This window comes from Parasteatoda tepidariorum, chromosome 3 (assembly GCF_043381705.1).
Source record: "Parasteatoda tepidariorum isolate YZ-2023 chromosome 3, CAS_Ptep_4.0, whole genome shotgun sequence".
Classification (NCBI taxonomy): Eukaryota; Metazoa; Arthropoda; class Arachnida; order Araneae; family Theridiidae; genus Parasteatoda; species Parasteatoda tepidariorum.
Genome location: NC_092206.1, coordinates 35,313,263 through 35,335,338, shown reverse-complemented (window position 1 = coordinate 35,335,338; position 22,076 = coordinate 35,313,263). Strand labels below are relative to the sequence as shown.

The following is a 22,076-nucleotide window of genomic DNA, read 5'->3' as shown; positions in this document are numbered from 1 at the left end:
ATTCTAAAAATAACTCTTCCTTTGAAATATAAATCTATTTATATTTCAATGGTATGTTTTCAGCCTTGAATTCCCAAAATAGAATCTCTCTACGCTTATTCTTTAACAAAGACATTTTATGAAACCGAAAGAGTTTTAATTCTTTTATTAATACAAAAGTATTTATTATTTTTGTATTACATATATATACTTGTTTTAACACCGAAATAATCAATTCTATTTCTCTTTATTCATATAGCCATCTAATTTTAATATGGCTTATATTATCTTGTGACTTTACAATTGTAAAGTTATGCCCATCACTTTTGACCTGCTTTAGTTATAGAAAACAACAGTAGCTAATTTCATCATGCTGTGAGATAATTTTTAATGTGAAATAGTTTCGTACATTTTTGTATTAAATCACTCAACTGACTTTGACTTGACCTTTTTACTCTTAGAAGGCGTAGGATGTCGAAGCACTCTAGTAATTTAATTATATTGTGCATTGGCTATCGTGGTTGGGCAATAGAGTACATGTACACCTTTCTTGGCAACGACAGAATTCGGTACCATGTAGTGAAGGCTGAATACCAGGGTACCTTTCTCATATCATCCTATTTAATATTTAGAAACTACATGCAAGTGCAACTTGTTACTACTACTTCGAGGATAATTCTTCCAGACTAAAAATCGGGGGCTGTCTACTGCTATGGTAGAACGCGATAATATATTTCTGATTGAGGTGTATTGAAGGAATGAAGGAGTCGATTGGTAGAAAAACAAACTTTCTTACGCCTACTTGTTCCAAGATGAAGACAAATATTATTCACCTTACATCCTTATTCAGAGTGACTTTCTCTCGTAATTATTGTACCCACCACTATGCGAGACTGATGTCTGGAGGAGATCCCCTAAAAGCCGCACTCCTTCCCTTACGAAGGCATATGCATAACGCGAGATGTGAGAATAGTGCCTGTATGTTCTACGTATGCACTGTTGGGAACGAGATGGTTCTTTAGTAATTATACTGCACAGATTAATGCGAATGTAACCGTGAGGGATGCTACGTTAAAGTGCATCTTGTTCGATTTTTTGATCACAAATTGGTGGTTTGTAATCCACACAAATGTTCAAATCTACCACCATTTACTTTTCTGAAGTAAATTGTAAGAGAGGTGCACTTTTTAGTTCCGCCAGTTTTATCTTCGATTCTTTGTAAGAAAAAAATGAATTCCAGATCTTTCATAATAGGTTGAAAAAAAACAGGCCTATATCACTAGCCAATAAGTATAGCTTTACTTGGCTTACTTTGACTTAATTATCTTTAAGCCAGGAGCCGCATGAGTCCACAAAATTGACGTTCTGGCCCTGCTGGTCAAGAGTCGTTTCCTTTGAACTCCCCCAACTGGGCCATCTCTGAATGTTTCTTTCCTTTGTAATCATTTTGCTGAATGTTAGTTTCGATTAGACTCTTTTACGTTTCCCATGGCTAAGCTATTTTTGTTGGGTCTTTTGGAGACATTCTTAGCTTGTGTCCTATATTGGACCGCCTTCTTTCTTTATTCTGAATATGATGGGCTTAGTTTTTGTTTCATAATAGTTGTTTATTGATCAGCATGACTTTAAAATTCTTTACAGGAATTAGCTTAAAAATTATTGAGTTTATATTCTTGTTGTTTTTCGAGTTTCTATAACTACCTGCTATATCAAAGATATTTAACTGCAGCATTAAAAATTTGCAACTTGAGTTTAATATTTATGATTAAAGATTTCCAAATTCTTTGTGATTTTCTGAAAGCATATTGTGGGTTTTAAATTCTTGTTATGATGTTTACATTTGTACATAACTCGGTAGTTACACTGGCTATGAGGTAGTTAAAGTGCTTGTTTGTTCAATTTTATTTCCATTTATAATTATGTTATCCTTTATACAGCTATTAATTTGTTTAGCCTTCTAATTAATTTGTAATCAAACCTGCTTCGTATTATCTTTTAGTCTGTTTTGGTCAACATGCCCTCTAGTTTAGAAGACAAAAATATAATATCGTCTGCGTAATCAAGGTCAGCTTTGTTTCATTGAAATTCCATCGTTTTGCAGTTTTTAAGTATAGACAGCATTATTTAGTGAATGAAAAAATTAAATAGCGTTCCAGGAACTACGCAGTAATGTTATACTGCATTTCTGTTGTTAAAACCTAGTGTTGAGCATTTACTAAATTTTTCCCATTACTATTTTCCTTAAAACCTTTAATTAAATTGATTATTTTTTAGGGGAAACACTAGTGAGGGGTAAAAACGGTCACCTTTAAAGTTGTGTATTGTATTTATATCAGCAATATTTGTTTTCAAATATTCACATTTACTTTATACTTCGGACTCTATGCAAAAAATATGGAAAAGATATCTTAATTAAAAAAAATATTTACTGTTCATCTGAAAATTTGACGCAACTGTATAACCAGGAAGAAAATATAACTTTAAGTTTTTTATTTATCAAACCTTTAAAAAATATGTGACTAAAAATTTAATAGTAATAAAATATCATTCGTAAAGTAAAAGAAAAAAATCCTGAAAACTTATATCAGCATAGATAATTAAACTTTATTATAACTATCTGCCACTTATACGAACGAACTTTATTGCTCTAAGCGAAGCAATGCATATTGAAAATTGCATATTGAAAATGTTGTGCAAGTAAAAAAAACAAACTCTTTTTATGTAACTTTTATGAGCAACCGTCAGTTCTTTTGCTAGCCAAATATGAAAAAGGCTTTGAAGTTATTTATTTGCATAAAATTCATTTGAAGCAACTGGAAAGGGGAACAATAAATCTCTTGTTTAAAGTACAAAATGCACTTCTGATAAAATAAGACACACGGTTCAAAATGAAGGCGATCTAAATTGGTTTTGTGGCATTATTGCGATTGAGAATGTAAGGATGCAAAACAACTCGTTTCAACGTCTGTTTGAGAAATGAGAAAAAGAAATTGAAGAAAAACACCCAATACACAAAATGAGAGTTCGCTGGAAAAAAGTTTTTGCGCAAAAGTTTCATTATAATTTTATTGGAATTCGTGCAATTGATAGCGAGTGTATAATAAAAATGTTTTTGAATATTTCTTATGAAAAAAATATTAGAAAATTTGGTTGAAAGAGTTATTTTAGAAGTTGTTTAATAACATGCTAATCTAAATTCTACTCCAAACAACTATTTTCAGAGAATGTGTAATATAAATTTTAAATGTAGATGGTAAATGAAAATAATATGTATATGTTCGCTTTTCTTACGCATTTCTCATTTTTGAATGATTGTAATAATCCAAAAGAAGTATTTTATTATCAAAAACTATTTCAAGTAAGAACTATTTCAACAATAAAATGAATATTTATTTCTACATTCGTAATAAGATTATTTTCTGATTCATAAATTGAGAATAAGGCAATTACTGATTAAGAAGCTTTTTATGATTTAAATTTCGTTTTCTTATTGCAGTAAGAAAGAATATGTTTCAATAAATAATAAATAATTTGTCTTATGGAAGAACATTCGATTTTTTCTCTGAGCTGTGTTTATTAAAATTATACTCATTGGAAATTAAAAATTATTTATTAAAATATATTTTAAGCATTATTCTTCCATAAATTAATTATTTATGCTCTTCACTTTTTATAATGATACATATTGTGAACTGCTAAGCGAAAAATATTTAATATAAGTCATATAAATAAAGGTCATGATTTTTTGAAAAGTAATGCGTTCAGCATTGTTATATTTTAAAATATTATTATACTTCCACGAAGGATTTCATTTCTAAATTAAATTAGTACTTAATGCTAAAAAACATGCTAAGTAAAAGAAGCTAGAAACAAACATTTATCAGAGTTCATCTTAATATTTAAATTATAATTATTCTAATTTTTAACTACGCTAGGAATGTTTGATAAAAAAATTAAGCCAATTATCTAAAAGATGTGGAAATCTCTCTATGCTGGCTGCAAAAACATGTAGATAAATCTCAATGAAAAGCGCTGACATTATTTATTTTTGCTTTTGTTGCTGTCTCTATATTTTTTTCAATTACTTAATTGTGAGAAAAATGTGTAAGCATAGAGGTGTGGTTAGTGTACTTATTTAGATATGAATTCTTTTTACATTTTAAGAAGATTTTAAAAAAAGTGAAATACTGAAAATTTTCTCATTCCTTATGTGTTTGAGGCATTTTGTTTTCAGTGAACTACACTGATATTCAAAATTATTAAAATTTCCGTATGTAAACGATAAATTTATAACTAGAGAATCGCCTTAAGTGAAAATCAATATGAATGTAGGTTAATCAGATAATCAAAATAACCACCCAACAAACAAACTCAAGGTGTATATTGCATGCGCATGCTTAGGCTTAAAACCCATTAGGGTTAGAAGGTATGAATCAGAGATTTCTGAATATAACCAAAATAGTTTAATGATGGGCTTAGTCCCCTTTTAGTGATTTCAAATAATATGCAGATCTCGCACTTGTGTTTTATCCAAAAATATGGAGAATTTTGTGTTGTTTCTAATGATATTTAGACAATCAAGGGTCGCCAGTCATTGGCTTTTTGGGAATTAAGTCCGAAAGGTGCGCTTATCGTTTGACAAAATAGCACCACAAGGTTAAAGTACATCTTGGCTCAGAATCCCATTTATAGATAGCAGAACCACAAATTCGTGAGGTCACTTCCTCAATTTAGACATAGAAGGGAAATAAAGTTTTCTCCAGATTTTTGTATCCATGATTCTGTTCAACGACCGACCAAAAGACTTAGAATTCCGAAGACTTTACGAGAACGTATATCGCATGTATTCTGTTGTTCTTAGTGGGATCGACCCCCCCCCCTGAACCAGAGACTGATCCATTAATCACTGGGCTATCTCAACCCATGCAAAGTTTCAGTATTATTATAGCAATCGCTTTTTTGCGTTCAGAAACAGCTTTTTTCAGGCTTTTTTGAATGGACTTTTCGAGTTTTAATTGCCCTCTTTAGAATTCCGATGTAGAAACCCAGCTGATCCATGCGTTGAGAGCCATGCGTTGAAAATCTTTACTTTTCAAAAAATCTCTGACAACATGAGCACTGTGTTGCATGAGCTCTTTTCAATTAAAATGAAATTGTGACTTTCCACAATTCTGAAAAGAAGAAATTACGAACCTAAGTATCAGTATCTCTTTAAAATACATAATTCCAAGTTCATCCTCCATCGGACCTAATTTCAATTTAATGGACAACAACCAGATACTTAAGATCCTTAAATCTTAATTTGTCGTCGATTTTCTGTAATGTGAATATTGATCAGATTTATTTGTATAGGATGTCTGGACACGTCTGGAATTAAAGGTGGGCATTGGAAAAAAAAAAGCATGGGACACTCAATGGAGAGCCTTAAAAACTCACAACCTTTCTCTGGTAACCATTCAGGTTCAGAAAATAGCATTTCTAAGCGAGTAGAACCAATTTCCATAGGAATACTTAAACTTCCTTATTTTCTGTTTAAAATCAAAGAGTCAAAACAACTGTGCCATTGAAAATAAACTAAAGAAGGGAACAAACCCTTGCATTGACTTTTTTTTAATTCAGTTTGCATTTGTTTAGATTGCTATGTTTGTTAAGCACGAGTATGCGTGGTCATAAATTTTGAATAATTATTTTTTCATAATATCACACTATCGCCATTCGAAAATTTATTTAAATCAGCCTAAAAGTTCTGGTGTTAATCGACGAAATAATTTTTTTTCCTGATTATGAATACCCATGCATATTCATGGCACTCCAAATCCTTAAGTAGAACATTTCGGATCAAATTTAGGTGTGAAGTACCGGCACTTTTGGTGCATTATCCATAAAATCAATTAAAGATTCTATTAATACCAACTATAGTGATTAAGAATAATTTAACTAGAAAATTTATTCATTTAAATTTATATTATGAATTAAAATGAAAATGCCGATATATGTAAAAAATACACTTAGTTAAAAATAATAGATAGAAAAGTCAGCTTTGCTCACTTATCCTTATGTTTTATTTCTGAACATTTTTTTTTGTTGCAATTCTTAGTCGTTTTCTTTTTAAGCTCATTTCACATATTTTTCAATGATTAGACAGTAAAAGCATGTGTATATATTTAAAAATTAGTGAAAAATTTTATTGCAATTTAATTTCCCATTCATGAATATTCCCTAATTATTTTCAGGAATTTAAATACTTAAAATTTTTTTCGAATTATATCATAAAGCAGATGATAAAATAATGATAGTTCTTATCATTATTTTTTGCAATATATATATCAGCGTGGTATTGGAGTGATTTAGTGTGCGTTTCAGAAAAAAAATTGAAAATGTCCTCGTGACTTGAAACTTTATCAAAAGTTATTTTTTTACACATTCCACGCATAACACTCTCATGCTGAAACATAATGCATAACACATTTCCAAACATTTAAAAACCAAATTATTATCTAATTTAATCATTTATTCATTTTTGCGTGCATATAAATTATTCAATTTAAAAAATGACTCGAAGCTAGGCTAAGCTCCACAGGACACCTCCGTAATCACAGAAAACAAAAATGCATGTATCATGTTAACATTAAAATAGTTTTCGACAAGGAAGGATTTCGACAAGGACGGTTAAAGATTCCACATGTACTGGCTATTAATTGATTTAATTTAATGCCAAGGCTCTTTTTCTTAGCCTTACACGTTCCAATGTGTTTTTGGTAAAATAAGCGAGAGAAATAAAATCAAATTTTAATGAATTCATTGGAATTTTTAAAATTAGATTTTATTCTGCACTCAATTCAAGGTTGTGATGTTAAAAGAATACAGATAATATTAACAACTCTTATTTTTTGAAAAAATAAGATAATAAGTTAGGTTTTAAATGTTCGGAAATACGTAATGCATATTTCAGCATGACAAACGACAAACACTTTTAAGAACTAAAAGCTACTAAATCATGTAAATACATTTTTATTCCATTTGGAGTGGACGGATATAATACGAATTTTTTCCGCTTAGGTTTCAAGCTAGTTGCAAATTTATTGAACATCATTTTACTATGTAAAAGACAAAGATATAAAAATGATCCTTACATTTAATCAGAAAAAATGTGAGGAGTGAATATTGATTTATATACTTCAACGAGTATTATTTAGTAAAAGAGTTATATTTTAATTAAATATATTCAAAAGGAATGTTTAAAAAGTCTCCAAATTAAGTAAATAGACAAATCTATGCCAAAAACAGTGAAAAGCGGCTGCCATTGTCTTTGTAATGCTTGAAGATTAGTTTTGCGTGAGTATAGAAATTGTATGGAGGAAAACAATAGGTAAAGCAAGATGTGACTGAAAATTTCAATGAATGGCATCGTTATACAGTTTACAGAAACAAAGCACTTTTATTCACTCTGAAAGTAATATCAAGTTAGTTTAAATATACTTTCGTCATCGTCGATGCTGGAGTGATGAGTGAGTGTAGGCCGCTTTCAGGATGGATCGAAGTACAGATGTACTCTGAAAGTAGCATCAGTTAGTTTCAATATATTCTTGTCATCGTCGATGCTGTAGTGATGAGTGAGTGTAGGCCGTTTTCAGAATGAATCGAAGTACAGATGTACTCTGAAAGTAACATCAGTTAGTTTCAATATATTCTTGTCATTGTCGATGCTGGAGTGATGAGTGGGTGAAAGCCGTTTTCAGGATGGATCAAAGTACAGATGTACTCTGAAAGTAACATCAGTTAGTTTCAATATATTCTTGTCGTTGTCGATGCTGGGTGATGAGTGAGTGAAAGCCGTTTTTAGGATGGATCGAAGTACAGATGTACTCTGAAAGTAACATCAGTTAGTTTCAATATATTCTTGTCATTGTCGATGCTGGAGTGATGAGTGAGTGTAGGCCGCTTTCAGGATGGATCGAAGTACAGATGTACTCTGAAAGTAGCATTAGTTAGTTTCAATATATTCTTGTCGTTGTCGATGCTGGAGTGATGAGTGAGTAAAAGCCGTTTTCAGGATGGATCGAAGTACAGATGTACTCTGAAAGTAACATCAGTTAGTTTCAATATATTAGTTTCAATAAAACTGCAGAAGTCGAGTCACGCAAATCAGAGCTGCCAACATTTCCAAGTTCAATGAAGAAAGATAAGGAAGTGTCATTAACTAGGGAATTGTTATTCATATGAATGAAGCAAAACTCTAGAATGTTAAAATACTGTGATGTGCCAGGATTGGAAGTTATTTTGGGGTAATTGAAATTAAATTTATGATAAAGGTATCGAAAATGCGCGTGACAAAAGAAATTTATCAAATTTCTTTTGACTGTCATACTTATCGTGCTTCTTTAATCTAATTTTTAAAGCGTGTCTGGTTTATCCGGTGTAGCCAGTGTTTATTTATTTAAGTCTTGAACATATTTTCTGCTCACGCATCTATTATCTATTTGTATACCATGATGCAATTTTTCAAACTCAAGTAATTTCGATTGCTTTTGGTTCTCCGCCTTTATTGCTTAACATTCTCATTGACAGTTTTTTTGGTTAACATCTCTTTTGCGAACCCAAAAGTTTTTAGTTCCTTTTTTAAACGTATAGTGATTGTTTGAAACTATTTTAAAGCTTTTTATTTACAAATAAAAATGAATACTTTAGATAATATTCACTTCTTCGTGTGAGAAAGGTTAGTAAAACTTACTCCACCTTCCCTTTCTCGTTCATAGAGAAACCAAGAATAGCTTTTTCTTTGTACATGAAACTCGACAAAGAGAATCTACGAAATGAGTATTAATCAGCAAAACGCTGTTTGAACTATCGACAATAATCTAAGCCATTTAGTGATACTTAAAGTTCTAATTTTTGGAAGCATGTTCTATGACAGAAGGAATTTTGGTTCATTCTATCAACCTTAAAATTTTGTCAGAATCCTTTCTGAGCAACTTGCGTAATTCCACTTGAAGGTAATTGAACAATATGATACTCGTATATTCGATTGAAAGAGATTCAGAACTCAGAATAAAATAAATAAAAAAAAAACATTGGAATGTAGAAAATAAAATTATAAAAGAAGTGTGGACCATTCAGAAAGATTTGAAACAATAATCCTTTCTGAAACAAATTCAAAATATCGCAAACAAAAAAGAAACAAAGAGAAATACTTATGTAATTGAATTTGTTTTTCAGTCTATAATCTTCTTATAGATAAAAGAGTATTAGGGTTGAAATGTCTCTTTCTTACATTTTGATAGGTTTCTTTGAAATAAAGAAAGTTTGGTTGTCACTGTGCTAGCCATTTCTCAATTTTCTCATAAAACTGCAGTGAGTCCAGAGTTTGAAATTTTTTATTTTTTGAGCAGAAATCGAACGGATTAAATAATTTTCAAAAATAAATATTGGTTCGAATTTTATTTTTATGTATTTTCTGTTAATATTTGTTACGAATATATGATTATACTAGTAAATAAAAATAAACCTGATAATTATTTCTGAAGACTATTAGGCAATTCGTTCTAAGAATTAGATTGGCGTAGTTTATTTTGTTATAGAAGAGTTAAAATTTTTAAAATTAACTGCATAACCCAGTATTAATTTCAGCATAAAAAAATTCGCTGACATTCTTAAGCATTTAAATTATAGTTTAATTTCAGTTCATAAAATCACTAATTTTTGGGAATTTTCATACTGTCTCATCAATTACTTTTGCCAACATTACGTCAAAGTCATTTTGGTATCTTTTAAATTTATTTCTATTAATGGTTTTGCGCTTACTAAATTTTGTGCAGTTATTGCATAGAATAACGAAAGTAATTGACATAAGGTTATGGACTTATCTTTTTATCGTTTGTCATTTGGTGTTCAAAAACATTCGTAATTTATTGTCGGTCCCTTAATCCTCCTGAAACTTTATTGATATGCATGAAAAATTTCTAAAACTTTAAATAAATTATTTCTTGAGAAATATTTAAAAATGAGTAAGCATAGAGGTGTTTCCATTATTTTGTCCAACCCCTGTACTTCTTTAATCTGTTTGTAGCATAAAGATCACAAAGATATCTCTTAAAAGTTTCTTTAATTTATGAACTTTCATGAATTGAAGAACCATGTAATTTTGACAGAGAGCTGCTTTCTCTTTCATTTAAATGGTTTTACTTACTCTTATGTTTCCTATAACTAATTATGCATATTATTTTGATTAAATTAAAATTGTTTTCCAAACTAATTATGCCGTAAACTAATAATTGGTTGTTACTGATCGATTAAGTATTACTTAAAATTACATTAAAGCACATCTGAAAATTCCGTGCTTTTATTGTTTTTGAAAACTTGCTTTTTCATGAAATTAAGCTATCTTTGCCCCATTCAAAATAGGAATTTGGTTCTCGTCATTTTAAATGAAATGCATTAACGTGTTTGTTTTTCTACTGTTAAAGGAAATCTTTAGAAAAGCGATGAAAGTAAGTTTAGATCGGAATTCTGAAAAGTGAAAACAATTTTACGCTTGAAATCATCATAATTGGAATCGATTTTCAAAGTCGCATTTAACACATTACTAGACAAAGCAGAAAAGACTTTTCTTTGGCTTTTAAACCAACTTTTTTAATGGCAGTATTTTGCATCCATAAATGTTTAATATTTTGAAAAAGTTCAAATTTCTGTAGCATTTTTGGTCTCTGAATTAAGTTATTTCTTTGCGAAATTTTGTGGTATTTCTAAAGAAATTTTAGTTTTCTAACTAAATCTTGTGATTCTTTTTTTAAATTGTTGAAAGTTCCATTAGTATATCTTTTTAAATATTATCGTTACTTGTTTTATATCTTATATCTTTTATATCTACGTGTTTTATATCTTATCTTTTTATGTAAAGTTTAGAGCTTTGTTTGACTTATATTCTTCAAATAAACAGTTATACAATTTGGATGTTTTCCTGGATTCTTTTTTGGATGAAGAACTATAATTTTTCAAACTGGAATTTTTGGTAAGCCGTTGTCATATTGATAGAAAAATTACTATTAGCTACGTTTTGGTGTTTGTTATTACCTTCTCAGCTGATTATCAATTCTTTTTACATTCTTATTACTACATATTTAGTAAAAAATTCAAAACTGAAAATTGAATTTAACTGAGTAGATGGTTTTTATGCCATGCTCTAAGGTGTCATGAATAAATAACCAAATTTTAACACATTACGCAAATTTTTCCCCAGATTATAAAACCATATTTAATTGTTAATTTTACTTAATTATTACCAAATTGCTTCCTTTTGATGTTCCCATACAGCCAGAAGCATGGTAAGTTTTACCATATACCAGTAGTTTTGATCATACTTTTTTTCTCAGAGTACGTTTGAACTAATCACAAATAGAATCACTTTTCAATGTCGCATTTAACACAGAACCAGCCAAATCAAAAAGAATTTTATTTAGTATTTTAAAATAATTGTTTTTTGAATAGCAGTATTTTCACCCATATATTTTTAATATTTTGAAAATAAAATTTTAAATATTCCTACAAACTCTTATGATTTTTTCTTTAATGAATTTTTGAACATTAGTGTATAAAATCTCGCTTTGAATTTAGTTAGTGGCATTAGTTCAGTCATAACTGATTTGCTGAAACTATATTAGCTAAGGCAGAAACCTTTTTATTTTTAAAATAAAATTGAATTATAAGTGTATGAGGAAGCATATAAGACACACTGCATGCCATAATAAAATGAAGTTTATAAATTTCATGTTTGTAATTTTAAAGTTGTAATATTTGAAAATAAAACTTTTCATGAAATATAACATATTTTATTCGGTTTAAACACACTAAGACTAATGTTTCAATAATGATTTTTATTCCATTCATTAAAATCTATGTGTCTTTTTCCTTTATCACAAGAAATTCTGATAAAATTTTCGTAATTACTAGCGGTATGATAATAATAAACTATATGATAATAACATTTCTGATAAAAAATACATAATACTGGTTAATGAAAAAAAAAAACGTTATATGAACCATTCTTGTAAAAATTTTTGCATTCAGATGGAAACGGTTCATCAGAAATTTTGATTTTTAAAAATATTATTACGAAATTTCATATTACCAAATATTTAGTAATAAATACAAAACTGAATAGTAAATTTAACCTTATAGGTGTTTTTTTATGCCATGCTCTATGATATTATAAAATTACCAATTTTACCTCACATACTGCATTTTCATATACTGCATTTTTTACCACATGATATAAATCAATATTTTAGTATTTATTTTCCCCAAATCATTTTCAAAGCACTTAAGAAAAAATACTGAGCTTTATAGTGTTTCAATTGAGTTAGAAACCCGATTAACCTTACTATATTCTGGTAGCTTTAACCATACTTTTTTTTTCTCGGAGCACGAAAAAATGAATACTACCTACCATATCATTTTAAATGAATAATATTTTTCTAAAAATCAAATATAAACAAAACGAAGCTTAAAGGTAAATCCAAATAAAAATAAAATAATTTAAGCAAATATAAACAAAATAAGTGAGCTTTAAAAAAATAAAGATGAAATAAATATATATTGAAGAAAAATCAATACACGTGACTTTTAAGTACCAATATATTTTATTCCCAAAGCTCAAGGCGTAATGCGAGATGCATTTCATTTATTCCCTTAGTTCACTATTGATTGATTGATATTGAGAAACACAACGTCACATATCATTAATCTTCTTTTGTTGATTGCTGATTGCTGATGAAAAATGCAAGGTTAAGAAAACACGTTGTGTATTGAAAGGGATAAAACTTTTAGGTAAGCTCATTTTTTGCTGTTTATTCCTTATATAAAAAAGTTTTAAAGAAATTTCTTTGTATGGGAATTTTTTATGGCATAGGATGCATTAACGTCATTTTCCAATTATGTATTTTTCTAACTTTTATAATAAATTGTGAATTTTTTTCCCGATTTTATTTTAACCATTCAAACAGTCAATAACTATAATGTATGGTGTCTTTAAATATATAGTGCGCTTAACAAAAGTGAAAATATAGTGAAAATAAAAAAAATATTTGGGGGGGGGGGAATATTTATGCCATAAAAAAGAAAAATGAAATAATTACATGAATTTGAAGAGCTTAAGGCAATATAATAATAAGATTAATTTTGCAAATCGTTTTGGGTAAAATTCAAAAGTTAAAATATAGAAAAATAGAAATTTTTTCGAATATTGATGTATTTTATGCAACTAAAATACTTAATGAATAAACATTTAAAGGGTTGAGAAATGATAAGCCACATTTTTGACATATTTCAAGGTAAAATCTTAAAGAGCGATTTCGTTAAAAACAATCACGATTTCCATGTAAGTTATTATTATTTATTTGTGTATTGTATTACCAAAGAAAGAAAATTCTGTAAACTTGCAGGGTAACTATCTGGAAACATGACTAAGAATGATTTGGTATACAATTATAACCTTTAAAAGTTACGTGGCTTATCATGTTTTGCAGTCAGTAGTTTTCTTCTTGAGAATAACCTTTTCAGAAGACTAGTTCAGATCTCTTTAAGTTATATTTCATAAAAAGATTACATTTACTAAAGTGAATTTTCTGAAGATATTAGAACTACAATATCTTAGCATTTCAAATAGCTCCTAAGGATCATGGCTTCCATGCCTTACTTTTTTTTAAATATAAATTAGCGCATATANATATATATATATATCAAATCATCATCAGCAAACAACAACACCAATTATCTTTTAAAAGAAGTGTTCTGGGTTTCGTTATAAAACGAGGTGAACAGCAACAGTTGTAGGCCATGTTGCTGTTGTCTTTACCCTAAATTGACTGGAATTTGAGAACACAAAATAAAAATGGCCATTGATGTTGTGGCATTATTATATGGCAACCTAGAAAGAAGTCTGTTTTGCTACGATTTTTTGGGTTTTGTCACTTGATGAGTGTTTTATTTCTTATTTGGTGTTTTTTAATTTTTATTTTTATTTTATATGTTTAAGTTTCAGTTGATAGTGTCCAGTAAAGAGCAACATGTGCTACAAATTTTGTTGAAAAATCATGTTGTATTAACAGAACCAAGCACTAATTTCAAGAGGTCTCCTTAATGTTAATTTTATTTTTTCCGTCTCGAGAACTTTTTAAGCGAATTGAATAATTTTTACGCACAACTGTAAAATTGATTTTTCCAAATATAATTCCATGTAAAATATTTATTATTTTTTTATTTGTATAGATTTTTCCTCAATTAGTATAGACTTGTAACGAATAAATATTTTAAATATTAGAAAAAAACAGAATGAAACCTTTAAAATTATTGCCAAGTTTGCGATATGTTACCGTGTAGAAAATCAACAAGTAATTCTCAAAATTTCGCATATTTTTTCAGAGTAAGCGATACAGTTTTGGAGTAACGTTTCAATAAAAAAAGAAATAAATCACAAACAATATTAATATTCCAAAAAATATGGATTTTCTTTACGTTGATATTTTTCGCCATTTTCACAATTAGAACATAGGATACCGTGTTCTAATTGTGAACATAGGATTCGTGGATGAGCAAAACTTAAGTCAGGACAGCTGTTAAAAAAATCACAAAAGTCACAGGAAAACGATTTTATTGGCTAAGATGTTTCATATGTGAAATTTTAAAGACATTTTAAAGAATTATATTAATAGAAAAATCGTTAGTGCGATTTGCGCATAAGCTCTTTTCTTAGTGTTGCAAAAAATTAGCAGTATCTGAAGAGTATTTTTGTTTTTGTATCATGGATCCTAAAAACACATTCCTGTCGTAAAGTAAAAAATTTTAAAAAATAAAAGGAAAGTAAATTTTCACAAAAAGATAAATAAATAAAATAGAATTAAAATAAATGAATAAATAAATAACGGCTAAGTGTAGCATAAAGATTTTTGTTCTTTAAAAAAAATCTTTAAGTGCTTATTCAAAATGCCCTTTTAAGTGAGAAAGAATTATTTTCTTTAACTTTTTCCTCAGTTTCAAGCTAAGATATTTTTTTAAGTACTTTTTATCTATACTCCAAGCACTAAAAAACATAGTATCTAAAGTTTAATTTATTTTAATTCCCCATTTAGTTTTTGCTGCTATTTTATACTTCTTTTATTTTGCATTTTTTTATTAAACTTTATTAAATGTACTCCTGTCAAAAGCATTTAATATCATTAGTTAAGTAAGAATAAAAAAACGTAAAGTGAAAGAACAAAAACTATTGAAAAATATTTATTTATAAAAAAGAAAGCTTCACGATTTCTTTCAGATTTACGGATTACAAAGAACGGAAAAGAAAGCTTAGAGCTCAATTTGGAGATTTAAAGGTTTTTCGAAACTCATTTAAAGAGAATACTCTAGAGACATGTCTGTTATAGTTCTTGTTAAAAACTGCCACATATACTACGACCCACAATTTTCATTAAAACAATAGTTGTAAAAAATGAATCCTTATTCCTTTTTACAATTTATACTTTGATAGAAGGATATTTTGTTATTATTGAACAAACTAGTCTTTATACTTAATGCCAAGAAGTTAAGCTTCTTTAATTGCGTAATATATAATTTCAAAGTGTTGACCAATACTACAATGAAATTACAAGAAATATATTTTTATCACTACATATTTCTATTAAAAATTTTGTTCCTTCTTTGAAGTCTGTTTAATAAGTCTATTGAATAATACGTCTATTGAATGATATGTCCAACTTTAAACTGCTGATACATAATAGTGTTAATGTCACTGTTAGGACTGGGCGATATTAGAAATTATATATCGTGATGCATCGTCAATTTTGATCGCGATATAACGATGTATCGCGATATAGTATTCTTGAATTTCATTTACTTGTAAGGCACAGAAAGTCAGATTTCTATCAAAACTTCATGCTCAGATTGATTTAAATCAATTTATAAATTTGGAGATATATATGTTTTGCTTAAGAAAGATATTAAATAAATTGACTACAATGTACAAATCTTACTTAAAATATTTATTGAAATGCTGATTTAGAAATTCATAATAGGCGTAAAACAAAGTGTTAAAAACTTTTTTTAAAGCGTTTTTTACAAATTAATATTTTCGTGTACTATTATGCATAAATAATTACATAATTATTAAGTTCGATCGTAATGTTCAATTTCTAAATGAAACGTTAAAAATTATTTGTCTGTTAAAACAAAGTGCTAAATAAATTTTAGAAAAAAAAAGCTTTTAAAACGCTATTTTTTATTATTATCATTTCAGTTAGTATAGTTCTATTATAGTTCATTTACGTCACACTAGAGCTGCACAATGGGCTATTGGCGACGGTCTGGGAAACATCCCTGAGGATGATCCGAAGACATGCCATCACAATTTCGATCCTCTGCAGATGGGATGGCAGCCCCGCTTTGGTAGATCGACGATCTGCACGCGAAGTCGAGCACTTTACCGTAGAACAGTTTAACGAGGACCAATACCGCACACCCTCGGTCCCTACGCAGACTGATCCAAGTGGTCACTCACCCGCACACTGACCGCAGCCAGTGATGCTTGACTTCGGTGATCTGCAGGGAACCGTGTCTTAACGATCAGTCCACTGCGGGACCTTATCATTTCAGATAAATAATTAAATTAAATTAAATAATGACCGAATTATGAACGAAAAACAAAGTAAGATTTAATTTCTTAAAAATAAAAAAATTTTGATATTCGATAATATATTTAGCTAATTAACAAATAATATGAAAAGAATATTTTTTAAAAAAAATTATTATACTCTCTAATAAAACGAAGTGCTAAATGATTTAAAAAAATGAATAAAATACGCAAACCTTTCAAATTTTTTTGTATAAACAAAGTTGATTGACTTATGTCCAAATCCAAATGACAAAAATAAATTTTGTTTTAACTTTATTTCTAAAAATAAAAACAACAAGATTTATAAATTTAAAATCAGTAATAAAAACTCATTAAATTATTAGAAGTTTCATCCAAAAAGTTTTTAATAAATTAAAAGAAAGTAAAAAAATAACCTAACAAATTCAATTCTTTATGGGCGCCTAAATTAGATTGCCGATAATTTTCACATTTAAAAATAAAAAGAAGTTTTTTTTAAAAAAAAACTTATCTAATTAATGAAGAAACTCTTCTTTATATATTCTTTTCAATAATAGATTGCCTTCAGAACAAGGTAACATCGGCGATCACGAAGTTAGTCCCACTGAAAATAATCTACAAGAAAAGTCGCGACAAAGAAAAAAAAAGCTAAGAGGTGCGAAAAGGAACATGCGATATAACGATATGTGTTCTCAAAACTCTGATTCTGATTCTACAGCTCACCAATCAAGGCCATTTCAACATAACGAAACGAACATCGTCTTCCACAGCGCGAGTCGACATCGGAACGTAAGAGAAGAGTCTTATATCGCTATATCGTTATCTTATATCCTTGCGTGTCTTATATCGCTATATCGTTTTGCGCTCGTTGTCTTTACTCGACGGCTTAAATCAGATTTCTGATGCATCGCCTTGAATGAAAGTCGCTGTATCGTCTTGCCGATATATGCGTTAAATCGATATGCCTCGATACATCGATTTATAGCCCAGTCCTAGTCACTGTTCAGGTTTAACATTTCCTATTATCTACTACTATTATGTAACATATATAACATTTGCTATAATTATTATATCAAAGCAATCATAGAAAAAATTGCAATAAATAAGCCATCTTTTACATGATACAATTCAATTTCATGGAGTATAAATTTAAAAGTATTATCCAATAAGATAATTAAAACGTAAAAAATATATTTCGAAAATTGCATATTTTTTTATTTCATTAAAAATGGTGACAGTTCTTTCAGGTGGAGTCTGTTACAGTATGCAATACGTGAATAATATGGGCTAATTAGTGAATAGAATTTTCATATTATCAAATATTTGAAAGCAATCATTAAAAAGCTATGTATTAAACAATTCATGCTATTCATGATATTCAAAACAATTATAGAGAAAAATTGTAATAGATAAGCTACCTTTTACATGCTACACTTCAATTTCATGTTGTATGAATTTCAAAGTAATGCTTAATTAGGTAATTAAAACGTAAGAAATATATTTCGGGAATTGCATATTATTTCTTTATTTTATTATAAATGATTTCAGTTCTTTGAGGTGGTGTCTCTTATAGCATGAAATACGTGAATAATGTGGAGTTATTAGCGAGCAATTTTTACTTATTATTAAATATTTGAAAGTAATCATTAAAAAATATGTAATAAACAATTCACGCTTTATATGTAACAGCTAGGCTTCAAGTTCCTTTAAATTTATAACATCAAAGTTTGAGAGAGCAAGCTAAAAATACAATAAATGCATAATACATTTTTGTATTGCACTTAATTTTGTTTATTGCACTTCGTTTTGTCACCATGATTGCTCTTTCGTAATATAAAATCAAGTTTTCTTTAATAAAAAAGAGTTAAATTAATTGTTTTAAACTTCTGCATTTATCAATAATATTTAGGTCAAGTTTTGTGCATTTCTGGCAAACGTCATTTTTATACTGTTAATAAAAAGGGCGCAAAAAGTCGAAACGAAAAGTAAGGTCCTATACGTTGTATTAGAAAAACGTTAAAGATGCTGCTAGTGCTGTGTTACGCTTTGCTGCCAAACAACTATACTACTTAGGAACTTGAAATTGTGAAAATGTAAAAAAAATGCACAGAAAGTACCTTTTACAAAAAAATGGAGCAATAGCACTAAAAATAATTATCATACTATAATTGCGTGCATATTTATTAACTGATATCATTTGGGCCACTCTAAAAACCGCAGAAATTAAACTACATAACTAAAATAAAGCACACGGAAATTGCCAATCTTATTTTTGGACTTAAAACGAGTTTTTTTTTCTTTCAAATTTCCAATTTGTAAAAAAGTTATTTCAAACTTAAAAGCCTTTTTTGCGAATTTTTATTTTGCTTTTTTTTGTTTCGCATTAAATAATGCCTATTTATCCAATGTTGCAGGGAATTCTTAAGCTCGTGCTTGTGCTGATTTCAAGAACCATCAAAAAATAGGGAGATTAGATATTGCCAGATATAAGTCTCAACATTTATGTTTAAAATTTTAAAAATACATGTAAAAAAATCTTAAATCAGAGAAATAAAACTTATTATTTTTTTTACCATTTGAACTATTTTTAGTCTCGTTAGAATCGAAAATTATTTCCATGTATTTCTTCGTGTTAAATTTAATTTCTTTCAAGTACACTTATTTCTTTTTTGAATCTATGCATTAATTCATAAAGTTATCATTAAAAAAATATACGTAAATAAAATTCTAATAATAAAAAATATTTCATTAATAGATTGTTATTTTTTGTGTGGAAAACATCTATTTATAATAAAAAATAATAATGAATGAAAAGAAATCGTGGGGTTTTTTGGGAATGAATAGAGCAAGGGGAGACGGATGACTGCATTGTCTTGTACTTCATGTACATCAATATTTATTAAAATATTGATTTCAGTAGTTTTGATCTATTGGGAAAAATCTCGACAAATAGATGATGAAAACAGTTTTATGTATATTTTTAAATATTTATCTGTTTCGTATTTTGTAATTATATATCTAATTTTAATTATTTATCTATTTTGTATTCAACTCTTTTCCGAGTAATAATAGTTTTAATATAAAATGTTTTAATTCCGGAATTATTATAAATTTTTTTCTTTTTAAATGCAAGCTGTTTTGAGCAAAAAAAATGAGTGAACCCCTCCTATTTGTTTTAATTATACATTCACAAATTAAATTGCATATGTATTTGAAACGAAAGACTAGACTAGCTGCTTTTATTGTATGTATTAATTAGTAATTAATTAATATATTACCAATCTGGCCTTATGTTGGTTTGATAAGCTTCATAAAATATATTTATTAAAAATACATTTTATTGATAAATTAATTTAAGTTTGACTTAATTAACTGTAGTATTCTTTATCGGTATATAAAAAAAAGTATTTGCGGAGATTAGCAAGAAAGTTTATATACTTCATATGCATATCCTAAAGTCAATCTATTTGGAACAAAAAATGAAGTAAAAATGAAGCTTGAATTAACATAAAATACAGGTTATGTTAATTGAAGTTACAATTACAATTTTAAAACAACTACGTTTTTGTAGTATAAGTTCATACATGATTGTTTTTCTGTAACTTAGAATTGCTTGTGAATAACACTTTTTCTTAAATAAGGACACTCTATTTCTATTTCATTACTGCTGACTTACTGTTAAATTCAAATGCAAAACTTTTTTTAGATAATTAAAAAATTCTTTAAGCATTTGTGTAATTTAAAAAAAAAATGACGTAAATACTGAAGCATTTATCCAAAAAAGGTCATTAAAGGGTCAAAATACACTGCTAGAATTTTCATTCTAAAATTAAACTAAAAAAAACCAGTATCAGTCTGCCCAACCAATTAACAGTAAAGTTTACGGAAAATAGCATTTTTTACCTTTACGGTTTTGAAACTGTTTACAAGTATGGTTTCAGAATCGAAAACAAGATATTTCACTGGAGCAAGCATTGATTCATTTGAGTCAGGCTATTTGTTAGGTAATGGGTATTAGATTTCGATTGTGGTTGAGTTGTGTTTTATCAAATGAACCTTAAATAGTGTTTTAATTCATTTATTTGGTTGGATTTCTTATGTTGAGCTGCTTTATGATGCTGCCATATATGTATGAATGAGAGTTCTGTATTATAATAGTCCAGGGTCACAAACTGGGGAGTGCAGGACACTGGAAACTCTTTTTATGTTGAAGAGAATGGAGAAAATATTAAAGTGTCAACCCTGCGACTCTAATCTCCATCCTGTTGGTCATGAGATCGACAGATTAGTCTTCACAGCTATAATATGTATCTAGCTGTAAGGAACGAAGTAATTTTTATAGTTCACTCTAGTTGGTGCAATAAAATTCGCATTCGGAGAAAGCAGTTAATAAACGTTTTTTTTTCACAGTTAACAGTTTAAATACCATCTTATTTATGATTTTTTTGACTGTTTTGTTTAAATATGGTAAAATAAAAATCTAATAAATTATTTCTCAACCATTTTTTCAAGAAATTTCTAACAGAGTATGAGGGTCAAATTTCACTCAATAATTATTTTCTTCTTCATCAAATAATAATTTGGTTCTTGGAAGAGAATAATCATTAGAAATATAACTCAAAGTGAAATAATTAGTTTTGTTAGAAAAGTGTTTCTTCAAAAAGTACAATTTCTATCTGTTCAAATCATCAATCACCATTTTAAGTATAGCTCAAAAAAGGGAAGAAAATCGTAAAAAAAGTAATTCGAAACACTTCCAGAATTACTGTTGTCTCGAGTGTGATTTTTTCAAATTATCGCCCGCAGAGTTATCAGATTTCCATTTAGACGGTTAGAAATGATGTGTCAAAATTGTCACGAAACCAGGATGACACGGTTCATTCGGAAAAAAGAAATCCCCAAAAGTGTTTTCCAAATCCCAACTACTCGATTACGTTTCTTTGATATTTTGAAGGGATACATTGATGAATTTCTGTATTTCATACATTGTTAATCCCCTTTTATCATATCAATAGAGCATCGTTTTTAGGATGACACTAATAGTTAGCGTTGGAGTTTTAAGAATTAGATTTTTTGAATTGTTTAAAATTAGAGAGAAATATCTAGAGTTTTTTAATTATTTCAAAACTTATTCATTTTATTAGAATATGTTCATATATTTTAAATTTATATATCTATATACATAATAATAAACGCGGCTGTGTGTGTGTGTCTGTAATCACAATATATCGCCCCAGAAGCCTCGCCCAGGCACGAAACTCGGCCCATAATTGTGTTTTGACATAATGAAGAAGTATTTTTTTTCTTTTTCAAAAATTTTGATTAGTTATTTAGTTATCAGTCATTTTGTAAGTCTATGCTTTTCGTCTGCTTTTTCGTCTTCAAAGAGCCATATTCAAAAAACTATTAAAAAATGCATATACTTTTCCCCACTCTTATAAATGTATGCTAATGCGAACCT

The 22,076-nt window shown here is 28.5% G+C and overlaps 1 long non-coding RNA gene across 3 annotated transcripts in view; it reads left to right on the top strand.

Annotated features, from left to right (window-relative positions):
• Positions 1-22,076, top strand: part of LOC107452535 (uncharacterized) — a 163,057-nt gene that overhangs the window by 85,342 nt on the left and 55,639 nt on the right. For 2 of the 3 annotated variants that reach the window (XR_011636376.1, XR_011636375.1), the window contains exon 2: positions 12,668-12,801. The exons of the other annotated variant lie outside the window; for it this stretch is intronic. This is a non-coding gene — a long non-coding RNA (uncharacterized lncRNA). The remainder of the gene's footprint in view (positions 1-12,667; positions 12,802-22,076) is intronic. 3 annotated transcript variants of the gene reach the window in all.